Source organism: Zingiber officinale, unplaced genomic scaffold, assembly GCF_018446385.1.
Source record: "Zingiber officinale cultivar Zhangliang unplaced genomic scaffold, Zo_v1.1 ctg68, whole genome shotgun sequence".
Classification (NCBI taxonomy): domain Eukaryota; kingdom Viridiplantae; phylum Streptophyta; class Magnoliopsida; order Zingiberales; family Zingiberaceae; genus Zingiber; species Zingiber officinale.
In genome coordinates this window covers 875,001-892,236 of record NW_024589964.1, presented here as the reverse complement: position 1 = coordinate 892,236, position 17,236 = coordinate 875,001, and the positions used below count along the sequence as shown (strand labels likewise).

At 44.6% G+C, this 17,236-nt stretch overlaps 1 long non-coding RNA gene across 1 annotated transcript in view; it reads right to left on the bottom strand.

The window, feature by feature from the left end:
* LOC122037606 overlaps positions 1-17,236 on the bottom strand; it is a 55,849-nt gene that overhangs the window by 19,038 nt on the left and 19,575 nt on the right. The window contains exon 2 of the long non-coding RNA XR_006127679.1: positions 14,416-15,095. This is a non-coding gene — a long non-coding RNA (uncharacterized LOC122037606). The remainder of the gene's footprint in view (positions 1-14,415; positions 15,096-17,236) is intronic.

Genomic DNA, 17,236 nt, shown 5'->3' with positions numbered 1-17,236 from the left:
CCAGCTCCAAGCTTTCAAACGGGCTTCAAGGGAAATGCTTTCTTTGAGGAAAGAAAGAGGCGAATAGCTATGAAAGAAGAAAAGCGGTTACTCTAGCAGCGGATATGCGACAAGTGAAAAAGACTCGTCAAGGCCTAAAAATGCTTTTTTCGCATGTTTAGTGGATTCCAAGGGGTAAAGGCCCCGATCGACCTCCTGAATGAATTTATATATAACCTTGCCTGGTGGCGGTGGCGCTTCAGCCAGGGCGGTGGCATAAGATGAAGCGGAAGCTCTTTCATCTGCAGAAGAGAAAATCGTTTCATACACTTAATTGATTGCAATTTTAGATTTTAGATCAGATTACGAAGATTAGGGTATTGTGAAAAAACCAGGTAGGACCATTCACTTGCTTCCTCGCTAAGAAGGACGACTTGGCGCGCCTATTTCCCTTATCCCACCCACTGGAGAAGACCCGAACGGAAGACTTCCAGATCACTTATCCTAGCTTCACCTCCCTACTTACTTTTCTTAATAAGCTGGGGCTTCCTCAAGAGGCGAACCCTTACGTAATACGAAAACCTACGCTAGGTCGAAAACTCCTCCTTCATGCTTCGTCATGTTCAAACTCCATGTCAAAAGTGATATTTGTCATTCTTAGCTTGGCTTAAACAATGAAACAATTATATTCTTTTTGACTTTACACCTTACCTGACTTCCTCCCCAAGCTAGAGAGGAAGAATTCGAAAGTTGAAAAAAAAAGATAGAAAGAAATATGCCTCCGCAGTATCAAGGAAGACTCAAGCTAGCTAGGGAGCCGGATACACTTTTGAATCACTCCTAAGGTTCCAGTAGCTTAAGCTTCCTCTCTTTTGTATTCAAAGCAAAGTCAAATCTTTGACAGTTCGGGACTTGTCAAATTGATCAAATAGAAAATGAGGACGTTTAGCAAGAAAGGTGAAGGTCTTTGAGGATTCTTTCCTTGCGATTGGGAGAATGCAACTATATTTGCTTTGCTCAATTCCTTGTGCTCGTTGGAGCTAGCCATGTTGGTTTCAATCAAGACGAAGACGTTACGCCGAGTCGGAGTATCGTCTGATCTTCTCGCTTATGAAATCCTTTTTGCTTACACAACCTTAGCTTCGGGTGGATAAGTTTCGCAAGTCAAAGGTTTTATGAATGTGATCACTATTTGGTGTACTAAAAAAAAGTGAAATAAATGGCAAAGTGAAAGTGCCCCATGGGATCCGCCTTGTTCCGGTCAGATTTCACAAGCTATTGTTTAGAACATAGGTAGACTTTGATTTGCCAGCTTTATGGTTAGTTTACTTTATTAAAATGAAAGTAGAGGTTCACTTGACATCATTCACGGATCAGATAGCCTGATTTTCATGCACGATTAAAAGCAGACTCATAAGGTGGTCAGCTCATTCATTCTCCAACATCTCATTTTTGTGCGGCTCATACAAACCCTGCTTACCTATTCGGTATAGCTTCTACCCCTATCGGTCTCGAGGTCGAAACCCAGAAAGAAAAAATCGAAACTCCCCGCCGCCTTCTAGCTACAAAAGCAAGCCACTTTGAATAGGAAGTATGGCACGAGTAATCCAACCAAGGAATCAAAATGACAAGAGAAAGGAGGCACTCCAGTCTTCTAACTGGAACCGGAACAACCGAGACCGAACCCGCTGACTGTCCATCTTTATCAACCAACTCCCCTCTTTCCATCTTTCCTGGGCTCTGCTCGAGCGTAGTCAGCCAGCTTCGTGACTTTGCTTAGCTTCCAGCGTTGCAAAGGGCTAACCTTTCACTATCTAGGCGCCCGAGGCACGGAGTTCTTCCCCGAGGGTCAAGCCGTAGTCCCTGTCCCTGGGAGAAGTGGAAGGAGTTGCCGGGTGCAAGCTTTGAAGTAGCGCGCTACCCGCTAGGTTCAATCAAATCAATGAATCAGATTCCCACTTACCTACCCAGTGGGGATAAAGACTCTCAAGTCGACCAGGACTTGCCCGGAAGAGCCTCAATAGACCAAGAGTTGAGAAAGGCCTCGTTCCTGCAAGTGGATGGTGCTTGCTGCCTTCAGCGGGGTATCACCTTTTCTTTTGGTAGTAGGTTGATCTTTCTTTTTCTTCCTCACCCCTTTAGTTATGGTAGGATTGGTCTACCACTCAGCTCATACAAGATAATCGAGTCGAGAACTAGACAGTGCCCTTGCAGGCCTTATCTATCTCCCGCCCACCTTCAAGTTGGAGATCGACAGTTTCAATAGTCCCAACACCATTCTACCACCCGAGAATGCTCGTCAAACCTTATGTCGTCACCCAAGACCTTTTTCTAAGGCCGTTCACGGGTCAGGACGAGCTGTACTTCTACCGATGCTACCATACCAGAATCCGGTGTAATATCTTTTTTTTTCCGCCCGAATTTGATCACACACATCTCTGGGAAACGGAAAAGACACATACCCAAAAAGCGAAGCGGAAAAATTAGATAATCCGCTCATCTGAGGCGGAGGATTCATATCTATCTTCAGACTTGGGAAAAACTGGAGTAGTTGGTTCGAGGGAAGGAAAAAACGTTGCCCTGTTGGGTCTGGGATTGGTTACGTTTGTTTAAATCTATAGTACGCTGACTGGGCCCCTGTCCCTGTTATTGGTGCCATAGTGAGATAACACACCAACTCGAGGGAGGTGCTCGACCTAACATTCTCAACCCATATGAGACAGGGTAGCCGCCTAGATTGTTACTGATGCTGAGCCTGCTAAGCCACATATGGAGAGACGCCTCGCTGGTCGGTCTACAGAGCCAAGAAAGAGCACGAAAGAATCTCGGAGGCCAAGATAGAAAATGGAAGTTTTTGTGGGCAGACTTCGAGTACCTTCATTTAGAACAACCAATATACCAATCAGACCACACCAAATGCCCTTGAGCACCCTGCCAACCAAATGCGCAAGGCGAGAAAGGCGCTCACCTACAACCTCGCCTGCCTCGGCTTAACCGTACTACCCTGTGGGAAAGGTTCCCACCCAATGGACTTAGACTTGGCTAATTTGAATATGGGAAAGGGACGGACGCAGAGCGAGATGTCAATAAGGTCGGGAATAATAACGTGAATGGGAGTATGTATAGAGAGGCTAGTACGTACGGGTTCGGACGGAGATACAACTCTTGAGACCGGGCCTGGATCTTTGGAGTCCGTGTTGCCTCCCCGGACACAGAAAGGCTCATGGAGCTTTATATCAGCGCCGGTCTGTTCAAGGAGCAGAACGGGCGGGAAATTGACTACTATGCAAAGATTCATTCTTTTTTTTTCCATTAAGTTAAGTTAAGAGCATATTAACAGTAATCCTTAATGCACTGAAAGAGAGGGAGCCCCCCACCCCAACTAGGAGCTGAGCCTATGACCGACTAGCCTTTGTGATTTGATTGCTTATTCGAAGGTAGTTTACTTGCTTACTTGTTAGAGTAAGGCAGACTTGGACTCCTTTCCTTGGACCAGGCACCAAAGCAAGCAAGAGATTGAAGCGGAGCATGGGAGACAGGAAGTCTTGCGAAAGAAGGAAGAAGGGACGCCTCATGTAATTAAGCAAGAACCCCGAGCTAAGAGCAGGGCAGATGAGAGTCTTCTTTTGTTTTGTGATGAAAGTAGGAGAGGCCAGTGCAGGTTCTCACTGAGAACCTTGCTAACTAGTTTTGTATGTTGAAGCAGGCAAGAAATTAGAGCACCGGGAACCCTGTGCCACTTATTGTATAGATTGACTCTAGGGATTCTAAAGAAAAAGCAATCTCTATCGACCCCACTAATCCCTCCTTTCCTTTCCTTTTCTTTTCTTATTTTGTCGTGTACAACAACCTTAACTGCACAAGCCTGGGCTGGGGTCCAACTTTTTTCTTGTATTGGATTTGCCTACATATCCGGTTCAACCTCGGAATCAAGCCCCTGTAGTTCCCCGTAGTCCCTGAAAAGTCATTAAAAAAAAGCTCTCAAAATTCGTCAGGCGGGGCCGGGGTATAAGAGACCCCCCGGGTCATTTTAGGCAGTTGGTATTGGATCTTAGACTTAAAGGCTATTCCCCGAAAATGCCTTTAAGTTGGGGATCTCAATTTCTCAATAGCCTATGTCATGTCCGCTTGAAGCAGTTGTACCAATTGTCTTAAGGCCATTAGTTGGAGTACTAAGTTTGGTAGTCGAGTTTTTTCTTACATCCAGTGCTACATCTAGGGGTCCAGTCCCCTAGGTCATTTGATATCTCTAGTCTGAGTTTCGTTCAACAAGCCAGTTCTGTTAGATCGCTTACAGTCACCGTAGTGTCCAGTAGCTGTCTCTTATTCTGACCTTCACCTTAGGCAAGCGAAAGCTAGAGAAGGTAAGAGGGGCTTGAAATCAAAGTTAAGAGATCTCCATCCGGTGGGAGTTGCTATCCATATAGTTCCATGGCAGTTCTACTTGCAGCCATTGAGAGTTCTCTTGCATCCGCTTTCAATCCAGCAGAGTCAGGGGCAAAAGGATCTGACGCAGGAGCTAAGGATCGACAGAAAGCTAGGGTTTTTCGTGCTTCTCCCTTCTTATCCTAAGGAACTAAGGAGTTAACGATCTCTCGCTTAAGGAGATATCTAGCCAAGCGATTCACCTGATCCAGACACGCCAATAGGTAGGTTTGAGGAGTGGAAGAGGTTCCGTTCCATAGAAGGCACCACTTGAACTTTTGCATGCTGATACTAGGGAACGAGCTTTCTGGGCCAAAAAAAAGTAGTCTTTCAAGCAGTAGGAGTAAGTAAGAGTAGTGGCATTCTCATCAAAAGGATAAGTCAGTTCGCAATCCAGTGAGAAAGTGAAAAAGGTGCTTTTATCTGCGCATATTCCCGTTTTTGAGGATATGCATATAATATTCTAGGTAATAGAGTGCATCAAGATTATAGGTTACAGGCCAGTCCTAATCTATAGGATTGATTCTGGCTTCTCTAGGACTACTAACTAGACTATGCTTTCTCTCCGGGCCTTTGCTAAAAACGTTAGAAGGAAATCTGTGCGAAGGCGCTATGAAATGGGGGGTAAGGCAAAGGTCATCAAAGCTAGGGCAAAGGTAGATGTAATATTGCGATATGTGTCTTACCGTGGTAATTCCTTTATTTACCTAGTGGGTCTCAGTAGATTTTGAGTATAAGGAAGAGGATCAGAGCCCTAAAGAGCCTGCCTAGTCCTTCCCGCATCCTAGAGGGGCCGCTCGGACGAATTTAAGTAGGGAATGGGATAGAAGGCATCAACCATAGATTGCGAAACTTTCGAGATGCTTCCTTGCGAAAGCCAACGGAGTCTGTAACTCAACCTTCTCATCCATGGAAGGATTCCTTATTCGATGATAAATGTCAATCGAGGGCACCCTCATTTCCAGAGAAAGAATCAGGCTGCACAGAAGGTTTTTATCGCGACATTATGAAAGAGGGGAAAAGCCCTCCTACTGAGCAAGATCATTCATTAATAAGGAAGCACTTAACTTAGGGCAGCCAGTAGGATATTCTGCTTCATGGCCATTATTTGCGTTCACCCATCATTTAATGATTTGGTGGGCTGCAGAAAAGGTGTACCCAAGTCATCGCTTTACAAAGTATGCGTTGGTGATGATGTTTTGATCTGTGATCGTAAGGTTGCAGATCAGTACACCACAATATTGAACTCATTGAAAGTTTCAATATCAAAATCAAAATCCTTAATCTCTAGTACTGGTTGCATTGAGTTCGCCAAGAGATTCTTGGTCAATGGTTTGACTTTGGATCTGAGTCCAATTTCAACCCGTTGTTTATCGAACTTCTTCCACCCATATGGCTATTATGCCATTAGGTTAAAATACTCGATTAGGAGGTTTAGTACCCTCTGTCGGATAGGGGGGGGTCGGTTACAAGACTCTTGGTCGTCTCCACAGTACTTGTTCTCCGTCTATGGACAGGAGGCTTTGACTTTGGAACCGACCTACCTTACCTTTACGGTTGTGGTTAGGCCGGGGACGGCTCCTTTCACCTTACCTCATAGGTTATTTAATGCATTTTCTTCGGATAAAATTCAAATTATCTGACCTACGACCTCCTCCGGTTACTCTTTTCGAGCAACCAGGGATGAGTGACTTCCTTGAGTGGTCACTGGTGAGGTCTTGGATGGAGGAATGGCTAGTCTCATTAAAGTGGTACTGCTGTACCGCGTTAAGATGACTGGGTCAGACTTGAAACTCTATTGGAGGAAGCTCCAGTAGTCACCCTCTCATGGAATTGTAATCGAAAAGATTCAAATCTTCTTCGGTTCGGTTTAATGTGGAAGTGTCTACAACTTGTCGATCGTCTAGGTATAGACTCTTGGCCAGGGATCCTTACTCCTCTAGAGGGTACCGAAAGGTACTTTATTCAGGAATGGCGTGCATACACTTTCTTCTTCTTAGAACAGCTGGTGGGGTTGGAAAACCGGGTATGACACTTTGCTGATTGATAGGGAAGGGGCGAAGAGCTGAACGAAGGGAAGGATTATCATATAAGGTGATTAGATAGTCGATTGGCGAAGAGCTGAACGAAAGGGAAGGGGAAGCACCCTTTATTGAAACTAGGTACACCTGACTATGAACCTGTAGTTACAAATCTTATTACTTATGAGCCTTCTGTAAATCCTTACTACGAACCTGACTCTGAACCGTCGAGTTCCAAATCTTCTGACTTATGAGGCTTTAGGTACACCTGACTATGAACCTGTAGTTACAACTTATGAGGCTTTAGGTACACCTGACTATGAACCTGTAGTTACAAATGTATCTTATTACTTATGAGCCTTCTGGCAATCCTGACTCTAAATCTTGAGTTCCAAATGAGATTCTACTTATAAATTCTAAATCTTGAGTTCCAAATGAGATTCTACTTATAATATGTAATATGAATTATTCTGCTGGCTATACCTTTAATTATTCTGCTGGCATGTATGAAGCCCCGTCTTTTCAATGGTCTTTCAAATCAATGGTCTTGCAAACTGCTGGCTCTAGGAATACACAAACCCAAGGAAAGCCTCAACTCCAAATGAGATCATCCTTAATACAAATTAGATGCTCTCATACTCAATACATCTTAGCCATATGCCTATTCCTATATATATTTCCATTTCCCTCTATATTTCCATTATGGTCTGCCATTCAATCCTAGGGTATGCAGTTTCAGATGTCTTACCTTCTTCAGTTGAATCTTTATTACCTGGAACTACCCGCGCAAGGGCTTTCTGTCCTTGCATCTCTCTTTCGGTACTGGATTGACTTTCATTTAATTTAGCTGTCTTTCTATACCTGGCATTCACGCCTCTATAGATTTCTGTACCTGCCATTCACTCCTCTGGTCCGCAGTTCTTTCTGTACTAGAGACCTTCGCCCAAAAGCCTGTCGGCTCAGCTAAAAGTACCATCATTCGATCTATCTATACCTGGCATTCACTCCACTACTGCCTCGGATTCCCGATTCAAAACTACGAAAGATCTTCTTTATATGCAGTTGAATTTGATGCAGTTGAATCTGTAGTTACGGACTAGAGGGCAGATGTAGTTCTCTTTACTCTGTAGATTTAGACATACCTGACATTCAATCCTCCGAAGTTCAATCCTATGGTCTGCCATTAGAGAAAAGAACCTTTTAAGCGGTACAAAAGAGGAAACCAATCGGGGTTTTCAGCCGTACAAAATAGAGGAAAGACATATTTAGAATTACGAAGTCAAGAAGGAAAGAATACAGGAATCAAACAAGGGTACTCAACTGAAGGGTCATAAACAAACCAAAGGAGAAAAGGGGCCACAAACAAAACCATAGATCCTAGAATTCTAACTGAACACGTCCGGCTATGCCATTGACAGGAGTGACCAAATAATTCAATTAAGGAATTGAGAAAACGGGACACGTACTCCAAGAGAAATAGAACTTATTAACTGCAACAGAAATACAACTTCTTAATAAAGAATTTAATCAACAATCAAAGAACACTTAGAAAGAGCCTCTCCAGATTTATATATTCCTGAGAGATTTATATATTCCTGAGCCCAAAAGCCTAAAGGCTCAGCTCAAAGAAGGCTCAGCTCAAAGCCCAATGCCCTCAATACGAGAGGACCTTTCCACTAGTTACTTTCTCATGAAGTTAGATCAAAGGCGAACTTACCAATACTGCTGATGGTTTTTTTAGGTTCGCATAAACGGGCTTTTAGCCCCCAAAAAAACATCAGCAGAATTTGATCTTATATTCAACTTTAGAAAAGTCGAGTCAAACTTCGGAATTAAAAAAAGTTGAAAAACCCAAATTTGATTTGATAAAAGCGAATTTAGGTTCGCATAAACAGAATTTCCTTAAGCAAATGTTCCCTAAGTTCCAAAAAAGTTGATCTCCTATAGTGGCACTTTCACTGAAATTCACTTTCCCCAAAAAAAACATCAGCAGAATTTGATTCATACTGTTGATGAGTTTTTGAGCAGGAGAGGAGTCAATAGCAGCAATGGCTTCAGACGAAAGGGAACCTGAGGAAGACAGAAATACCATATAAAAGAAATGGAATCGATCGAAATGCAAAGGTATCGACAGCAACAAAGAATGGAAGGGAAGGGATAGGAACAAAGGGAGCGGAAGTAGCTCTTGAAAGGTCTCGATCCAAAGGCGAAGGGAGAAGATAGAGTTCAGGGTTTTGACTTTAGAAATAGGCAACTGGGATTTGAAGTTTCTAGATTGGGTTGAATTTTCATTTCAATTCTATTGCAGTTGGGGTGTTCCATTCATAGCCCTTCAAGGAGCTAAAGGAATGAAATTCGGGGTAACCTCTCCTGGCCACCCCTCTTTCATATAGATGAAATTCTTTCCGAACATTTATGCCAGGTAAAAGAAAAGATGGAAAACAGAAATGCAATGGTTGTGACAGCAAAGAAAGCGATAGGAACTAATAAATCGATCCAAACAAAGGAAAGGTAACCTGAACAGTAAATGGCTGCAGACGAAAGGATTCTCGTAGATAAGGTGAGACGATAGTCGATTGGCACCTAAGGAGTCAATCGAATAGAAAGGTAAGAGTTCTTCCACCTGTTGGAGTTGTTACAACTGGAGTTACAGCTACTTGTTACAACTGGAGTTACAGCTACTTGTTACAACTGGAGTTCCAGCAACTAGGAAGTATGCTTTGAAAGGGTAGGAATTGAAGTATAATTTAATCGAAAAGAAATACCATATAAAGAAACGGAATCGATTGAAAGCAAAGAGAGTAAGGGATAGGAAGTTGTCGATGCAAGGGAAAGAGAGTAAGGAACAGATCGAAGGTCTCGAGAGTAAGGGAACGACTGGAAAGGAGTTCATGCAAGGGTAGTGCAGGCATGGGAGCCAGACCTAGGGGTTGAAGAAGGGAGTTTAGAGTTAAGAGGGTATACCAAAGAAAGGTACGACTAGAGTAGAGTGCTTAGGGGAGTCCTAAAGATAAGTATGGATTTCAATTTCCTAGCGGATTTGAAGTTGTCGATTTAGAGAAGGGATTGCTTCAATTTAGTTCAGTAGATACCAAAACTAAGAAAATAGCTCAGTAGAGTTCAAAGGGTTAAAGAGTTGGGACAGCTACTAGGAGGTATGCTTTGAGGTCAGTCGATTGAAAGAAAGATAGAGTTGAGGGAGAGGAACGACTGCAAGGAGAGGAGGTATTTGAGTTTGATGTCGGATTGGAAGTTGTAGATTTAAATTAGGGCCTTTTTTTTTCCTTACTTTTCTATTTCTTTAGTAGCCTTCGGGCTTATACCAGCATTGAGTTAGAGTATGAACTTCGGGGTTGTCGACTAGCCAACCCCTCTTTCACATAGGGATTTCTTTCCGGGCATATTCACTGGTAAAACAAATTACTAGAAAAGACAGGAAAGACAACAGGAGTGAAATGGAATGAATGAAAAGGGTAGTGCAGGACAGAACGAAGTGATGGAGTGATGGAAGGGAGTAAGGAAAGGACTTCGATCGTAAGGGAACAGAACGACTGGAATGGAGTAAGGAACAGATGCAAGGTAGAGGGTGAACAGAACGACTGGAAAGTAGTGGGCTTAGGCTTTCGATGGTCTCGATCCAAAGGGATTTGAAGTTGGAGTTTAAGTATAATTGAATCCAAAGAAATTCGATTATAGAAATCGAAATATGCAACTAGGATAGCTGCAGGGAGCGGAAGGTAAGGGATGCAAGGAGAATCGATCTAAAGGAGAGAACCGAAGGGAACGAAAGAACAAAGAATTGATTTGATCCGGGATTTCTCGTTTGTCGATTTAGAGTTGAGGGAATACCTGTCGTTGCCATAACCAAAGGGGATCGCATTTTACTCCATTGGAAGTTCTAAAAGATAGAGTTGAGGGTTTTTTGACTTTAGGGGAGTTCAGTAGATTGAGATTCGGTTGGAGTTTCCTGACCTTCTAGTATAGTATAAGTGTTCCATCTTCGACCTTCCTCTACCTGTAGGGATGAACATTGGGGTTACCAACTGGGCAACCCCATGTTCCTTAAACCTTAAATTCTGGCCAAACAATATGCCTGGTAAAAGAAAAGATGGAAACCAAAAAGACAGCTTAGACCTGAGGAAGAGAACGACTGCAAAGGAGAGTACTGACTTAGACCCAAATGCAAGGGGCAGGACGACTGGAAAGGAGTAAGGAAGGTCTCGAGAGAACCGAAGGGAACGAGTAAGGAGACCTCAACTTCAGTCGAGCGAAAGGAGTGAGAAGAAAAGGGGTTTTCCAGTTGGGGTTGAACTTCGGGACCTCAAAGAGGGGTCAGTTGGAGCTTCTACTTTTGATAAGTTTTCAGTTTAAGTCAAATTTCATCCAAAGAAATATCATATAGAAATTTACATCTGCAACTACTCCAATTGGGATTGGAGATACCAAAGGTAGAGAACGACTGGAAAGGACTTCGAAGGTAGCGATCGAACAACAGATGCAACTTAGAGCTCAAACAACAGGTGCAGGAGGGAATCGAAGACCTGAGGAATGAATGGCTGCAGACCAAAGGGAACCTGAAAGAGGGATTCGAAGAAGTGGGTTTCGACTGGAGCTTCTCCTTTTGATAAGTAAGTTCAGGACCTCGAAAGAGATAGAGAAGGTAGATTAAGAGTTTGAATTTTTCATTTACCATTCTATACATTTAGAGGTGTTCCATTCTTAGACCATCAAGGATCTATAGTTCACGTCGGGGTTACCACGCGGCCTCCCAAAAGTTCAAAGAATGAAACTTTTGTTCAGCTCTTCAAATACTGCTGATGGTTTTTTAGGCGACTATCGTCTCACCTTATCCACGATAATCCTTCGCATTCGCATTCAATTAGGGATCTGAGCCCTGGGTGCTTTACCATGCATGTGGTTCTTGGGATCTAAACACTTTTTTAGCAGCTTCGGTTCAGCTCCTAAAGGTTGCATGGCAGTGAGGAGCGCTAACCGTTTGAACTCTACTGCTACTACTATTCTATTGACCGCGTCACGTGTTAATCAATAGTACTCTCCTACATCTTTCTCTTCCCTCGACGAACTCTGCCCTACCTACCTCTACTCCCCGACCTGGTCTGCGTCTTGTAGTCTCTGTTAACTGCGCCTCCTATTAGATCCGGCTTACGTACTGGTCTTACCTAATATGAGATCGGCTAACCTCTAACCTATGCCCTCGGACTCCTCATTCCTTAGCCCACTCACCGAGTAGTCGTCCCTTCCCCTAACAAAGATCATTCATAGGTACAAGGCAAAAGGGTACAAGCAACTAAAGCTAAGTCTTAAGTGGAGTACGCTCCCCTCTTCCCGTACCTTTCCAGTAGTACCTGACTCTTTCTCTTCCGAGTACAAATAGTTAGTAATGAACAGACAGAGTATGGTGAACCGCGGAAAAGCAGAAAGAAAATCCTCAGAAAAACAAAAGAAACAAAAAAGACTCCAAAAACAGAAGAAGAATTTTCTCTCTCTCTCCTTATTTATCTCAGGCATACAAAGAATCAGACAGTTAACGTTATCTGCCCCGAAAGAAATTTAAAAGAATCTTTCACGCTTGAGATGCACTTCTTACAAAGAAATTCTGTCTTTCACGCTTTCATTCCGAACGTGAGAGTGAATGGCTTTGGGCCATTCACGCAATTACTGTAATCCGCTAAAAGGGACAGATGACATCAAAACCCGTCGTGACCTCGGCCCTAGCGGAAAGAGGAAGCCAACATTCATTATTGTTATTGAATCGAATGAAGGCCGCGTCCGCGCTCCTTATTCAAAGGTAGGGCACCAGCTTCACAATGAAAGTCTATAGTATTAGTAGTCCGATCTCTCTTGCGCGAAAAGAAAAAAGTAGATTTTTGTATTTTATCGACCGCCATCAGAAAAGAGAGAGAACAGGCCTGGCGAGCGGCATGATGAACAGAACCCCAGAGGACCTAGAGGAGACTCCTCCTCACTGTCTCGTAGTCGCGGGCCTAAGCTATAAGTCGCTCCCGCTCTCCTCTTGCTCCCCTTCCACTCATTCCCGGTCCTTATGCACGCACCTTGACCAAGCTATAAATAATAGCTTGTGGCCTCTTTTCTCTGACTTTCTCCCTCTGTCGCTATCTCGCTCCTTTCACATGGCATCCATCTGCTTTCCCGCTTTCATGGCATTCCTTCTTATCACGCGGCACTCTCGCGGCCGTTTTAAAACAGGTTTCGAGTTAAGTCCTGTTTATTAAAATAGGTTTTCGAGTTGGAAGTGAAGTTATAAAGTATAGTATATTAATAAAATAAGAAAGTTGAAAAAAGAGGTTTCGAGTTTTGCTTTTTTGTAGGTACTTCAGAGGGGGGAGGAACGAACACTTATGAAAAGAGTACAGCTGAGTTGATGGCTCGACCAGAAGTATGAGTAGCTCCACCCACGGGTGATTTGAGAGGAAGAGAGGAAGACCTTCAACTTTGAGTACGGGTTCGGGATTCTTTATTCTTCCCTCCTTTCCCAGGTACCTTCGGAACGTTTAGTCGCTCCACTGTTAATGCTAAGTTAAGGGATGAAGGAAGATTCCCCGACCGAGTCAGATAGGGCAGGTGCGGAGCCTACTTATACAGACTGTACCGGCACAATCTCAAACTAACAGACGGGAGCGGAAGGAAAGAGGTACGAAGGGAAGACAGCGACGTGACGCGGTTCAAGCAGCTACGGATTAGGGCTCGGGAGTCATTAAAATATACGCTGGTACCCGTTTACTTATTCTTATTCTAAATGGAAAGAAGTACGCGGCACTCAACCAAGCTCTTAATTCAATTATAAATATGAGTTTGACGGAATGGTATGAGTAATAGGTTGAAGCCTGAAGTTAATTAAATTTGGTTGAAGCCTGAAGTTAATTAAATTTGAAGTCTGAAGTTAATTAAATTAGTTCTGGTCTGGCATGGCTTGACCGGTCTTTTCTAACTGATTATGCGGAAGAGAGGGGGTCTTCTAAAGAGAGTGAGAGGAGGTCTTCTAAATTAATGTAGTCTGCTCCTCCTCATACTCCTACTGGGAGTACAGACTGAACACTGACTTTCCCAATAATGATAGGTGCGAGAGAAGCTAAGTCCAAGAGTTCGCCAATAAACCATTTAACCATTTAGATTTATAATATAATGAGTTGCAGCCTCGTAGGAGCAAGACGTTCTGCGGCTATTAGCTATTACCTATTATACATTATACGTGATTTCCAGTAAGAGGTTTCCGTTCCTCCAATTCCACGAGTACGGGATGAGAGAAAGATATATAATAGTTGCTGGTGCCAAATGTTATGTAAGAAGTGCACTTGAATTTGAAGGTTTTCTCCCGAGTTCCCTTGAAGCCATTATCCTTACTTATTTCATTCACTGCTCATTATCCTTACTTATTTCATTCACTGCTTTTCATAGCTCGTCTTTAGCGAAAGTGTTCTTTGTGTTCTGCTTTTCGCGTGAACGTGGGCAATTTGGATTAGAAATGAAGTCGGATGCCGCTCCTCGCCTATAAGCCAGAACCCTAGATGTAGAGAATCCGCAGTTAGAGAATAAATACGCTTGAACTATACGCTTGAACTAGGATTGAATGATTCTAAACCTGCCGAAAGTGTTCTGCCAGAACCTCGGCTTCGTTATTGGATGTAACCGAGGAAGGAGCAAAGCGACGAACGAGTGAAACGGACGAGCGATAGCGACGTGGAGGGGAGCAAAGCGACGGGCGAGTGAGAGTGTAACGACGCGGAGTTAATTCACGACTCTTGCCCGAAAAAGCGACTACAATTCCAGGTTCGGAACGAAAAAAGAAGTTGCTCGCCCTTCCCTTCGTTCAGCTCTTTCGCCAATTCGACTATCGTCTCACCTATCCATATCCATATCCATCTCCATCTCCAGTGGGTACACTTCCCTTCGTTCAGCTCTTCGCCCCTCTCCTTATCAGTCGAGCTCGATCCTTACGTCTCCAATCGACCAAAAGTAATGATGGTATTGCGCTGGCTCAACTACTGCTATTAACTACTGCTATTCTTTCCGTCGCCCCTCTCGCATACGCTCGAGCTCTATCCTTACGTCTACAATCGACCTATCGGTCGCTGGCTCCTTTTGTCGCCCCTCTCCTTATCAGTCGAGCTCTATCCTTACGTCTACAATCGACCTATCGGTCGCTGGCTCTATTCCCCTTGTGTCGCCCCTCTCCTTATCAATATTAGTCGAGCATATCTGTCGATACCCTTCCCTTCGTTCAGCTCTTCGCCCCTCTCGCATACGCTCGAGCTCTATCCTTACGTCTACAATCGACCAAAAGTAATGATGGTATTGCGCTGGCTCTATTCTCCTTTTGTCGCCCCTTCCCTTCGTTCAGCTCTTCGCCCCTCTCCTTATCAGTCGAGTTCTATCCTTACGTCTACAATCGACCAAAAGTCATGATGGTATTGCGCTGGCTCTATTCCCCTTTTGTCGCCCCTCTCGCATACGCTCGAGCTCTATCTGTCTCCTACTATCGACCTATCGGTCGCTGGCTCAAATACTCTTGTAGTCGCCCAAAGCAACAGTCGTAAATGGCTTTAGGCCATTTACTCTTACCCTTATGGTCGAGCATATCTAAGTCTACAATCCCCCTCGCCCTTCGGGCGAGCTCAATCGGTTGATTCCCTTACGGTCGCTGCCTCCTTTTAGTCGGCCCTTCCCTTCGTTCAGCTCTTCGCCCCACAGCAACAGTCGTAAATGGCTTTAGGCCATTTACTCTTACCTTATCAGTCGAGCTCGATCCTTACGGATCCCCTTGTCTTCGTTCTTCCCGAGTGCATTGTCAGTCCTTTCTTCACCAAGTCCCACTTTCCATTCCCGTCATTAAAAGAGGGTTACGGAAAGGCCCCAAGCCCAACTCAGAGGGCAATGCCCTTATGGAGCGGCCTGGCAAGGCTCGCAAGGATCGCTCTCTGTCTACCTTCTCTCCTTCACTTTGCTTTCGTTCGCCCGCAACCCACCCTTTCCCAATGGGGGCCTTGACCCGATCGACTTTCCACTGAGGTCGCCCGGACAATCCTACATTAAGGCCTGGCCCCGCCGGTACCACCACAAAAGGGGCGAAGGGATTGAAGACCGCACTCGGATCACTGGTAAAGAAGAATGGCGATAATGATCAATCAAAGTACAGAAGAATCCTGGACGGGCGCACTATGCGATGCAGGAGGACTGAGGAGCGAACAATGCTTGAGTAGACGAAGACTATGCAGTAGGAGCGTCAAGTAGGGGGTGATATAGACTTGGCCATAAAGAAGTGATGGATGGGAACTCAAGAAGAAAGAAGAGAAAGCCCCTCTGAGCGAGAGAGGCGGCACTTTGTCATTTTTCCGGCGTCCCTCATTCTTCCAGTGGGTCGGTCTCATACGGTGGGATGGAGCATCAGGGCTGTCTCACGGATTGCTCAGATGATTGGCTCGCGGCCCTCCCGGTCCCGATTACTTCTTTGTGGCGGGTTTCAATCCATACATTGTGACTATCGTCAATATGAAGACCTTTCTGACTCTGTAGTAGACAAGTCGTTGCCCTTTTCCTTTTCTTCGAAAGATCGGCAAATAGCCTTCCAATCAGATCAGACTCAGTCTTTAGCTCGCTCCTTGTGCTTGAGAATGTGCCTATTCTTCTCTATCTCGAGCGTCTATCTTTGACAAAGTGTTCGAGTGGGAAGCGGCTTTCCCGTATCTGTGAAATCAGAATCATCCCTTGAGATAATGGTATGCATATCCGTGCGCAAGCTGCAGCAGAGCCCCTCGGCGCTTTCCACTCTTCGTCGCTGGTGAGATAATTCACCGCTTCCCTGCCGACCGAAAACTATCCAGATCTCCGAGATCGTACTCTGATCCCGATTATTCCGTTGAGCCAGTTCCAGATAATGTGGAAGAGAGATGCCAAAGCTTCATTACCTTGACTCAGAGCCTCAACTCGGTGGTGGTAGAAGTGGGTGATCAAGGACTATCAAAAGCGAGCCTTCGTACCCCCCCACTAATTTGCCGGTTGGGCAGAGTGTCATCTCATTCTCTATATGGGAAGAGAGGGCGGGATATTGGAGTCGGACAGACGACCCTCGGCCAAACCAAACCCTCCAAGTCATTCTTCCACTGTTAAAGACGACCTGGCTAAGGAGAGCTCTTCATTACATGCGGAAAGAAGGAATGAACCAGAGGTTTTCCCCGTATTGAATCGTGCCATGCTCGCCTGATGAATCTCTCTTTCGGGTGCTTATCGTCATCAACGAAAGATCTTGATTGCCAACCTCCTGGAGCAGATTGTCGAATAACTCATTATGTAGTTGTAGTCACATGACAATGTTCGATAGCGCTTCAGGACAGAATTTGCCTAAGATGCTAGAGCGATAGGAACGTCTGTAAATAGTCGTATCTCGTGAAGCTCCTCTTCATGGTTTGATCGCTGTCTAAGGTTGCTTCAGTGGTTTGGCCAGGACACTCAGGCTTCTAACGTGGATCAATCTAGAAAGTCTAGTGGTCAGACGCCCATGTCTTCATGAAGAAATTGAGTGTAAATGGTTTCACGAACGTATGGAAGAATTCTTAATGTCAGTCACCATCCTCGACGCCCCTCTCTTTGGTGTACGACTCTTTCTACGCTGCATAGGTTGATCGCTCCGACTCATCAAATGCATCGTCATCGATGCCCGGACCCTCTGCCACATCCCTGAAATCGATCTCCTTTCTTCCACCAACATAACACATGGTCAAACCCCCAAGCGTACTTCTCTAACAAATGGGCTGACCGATGCATGAAAAGGGGCC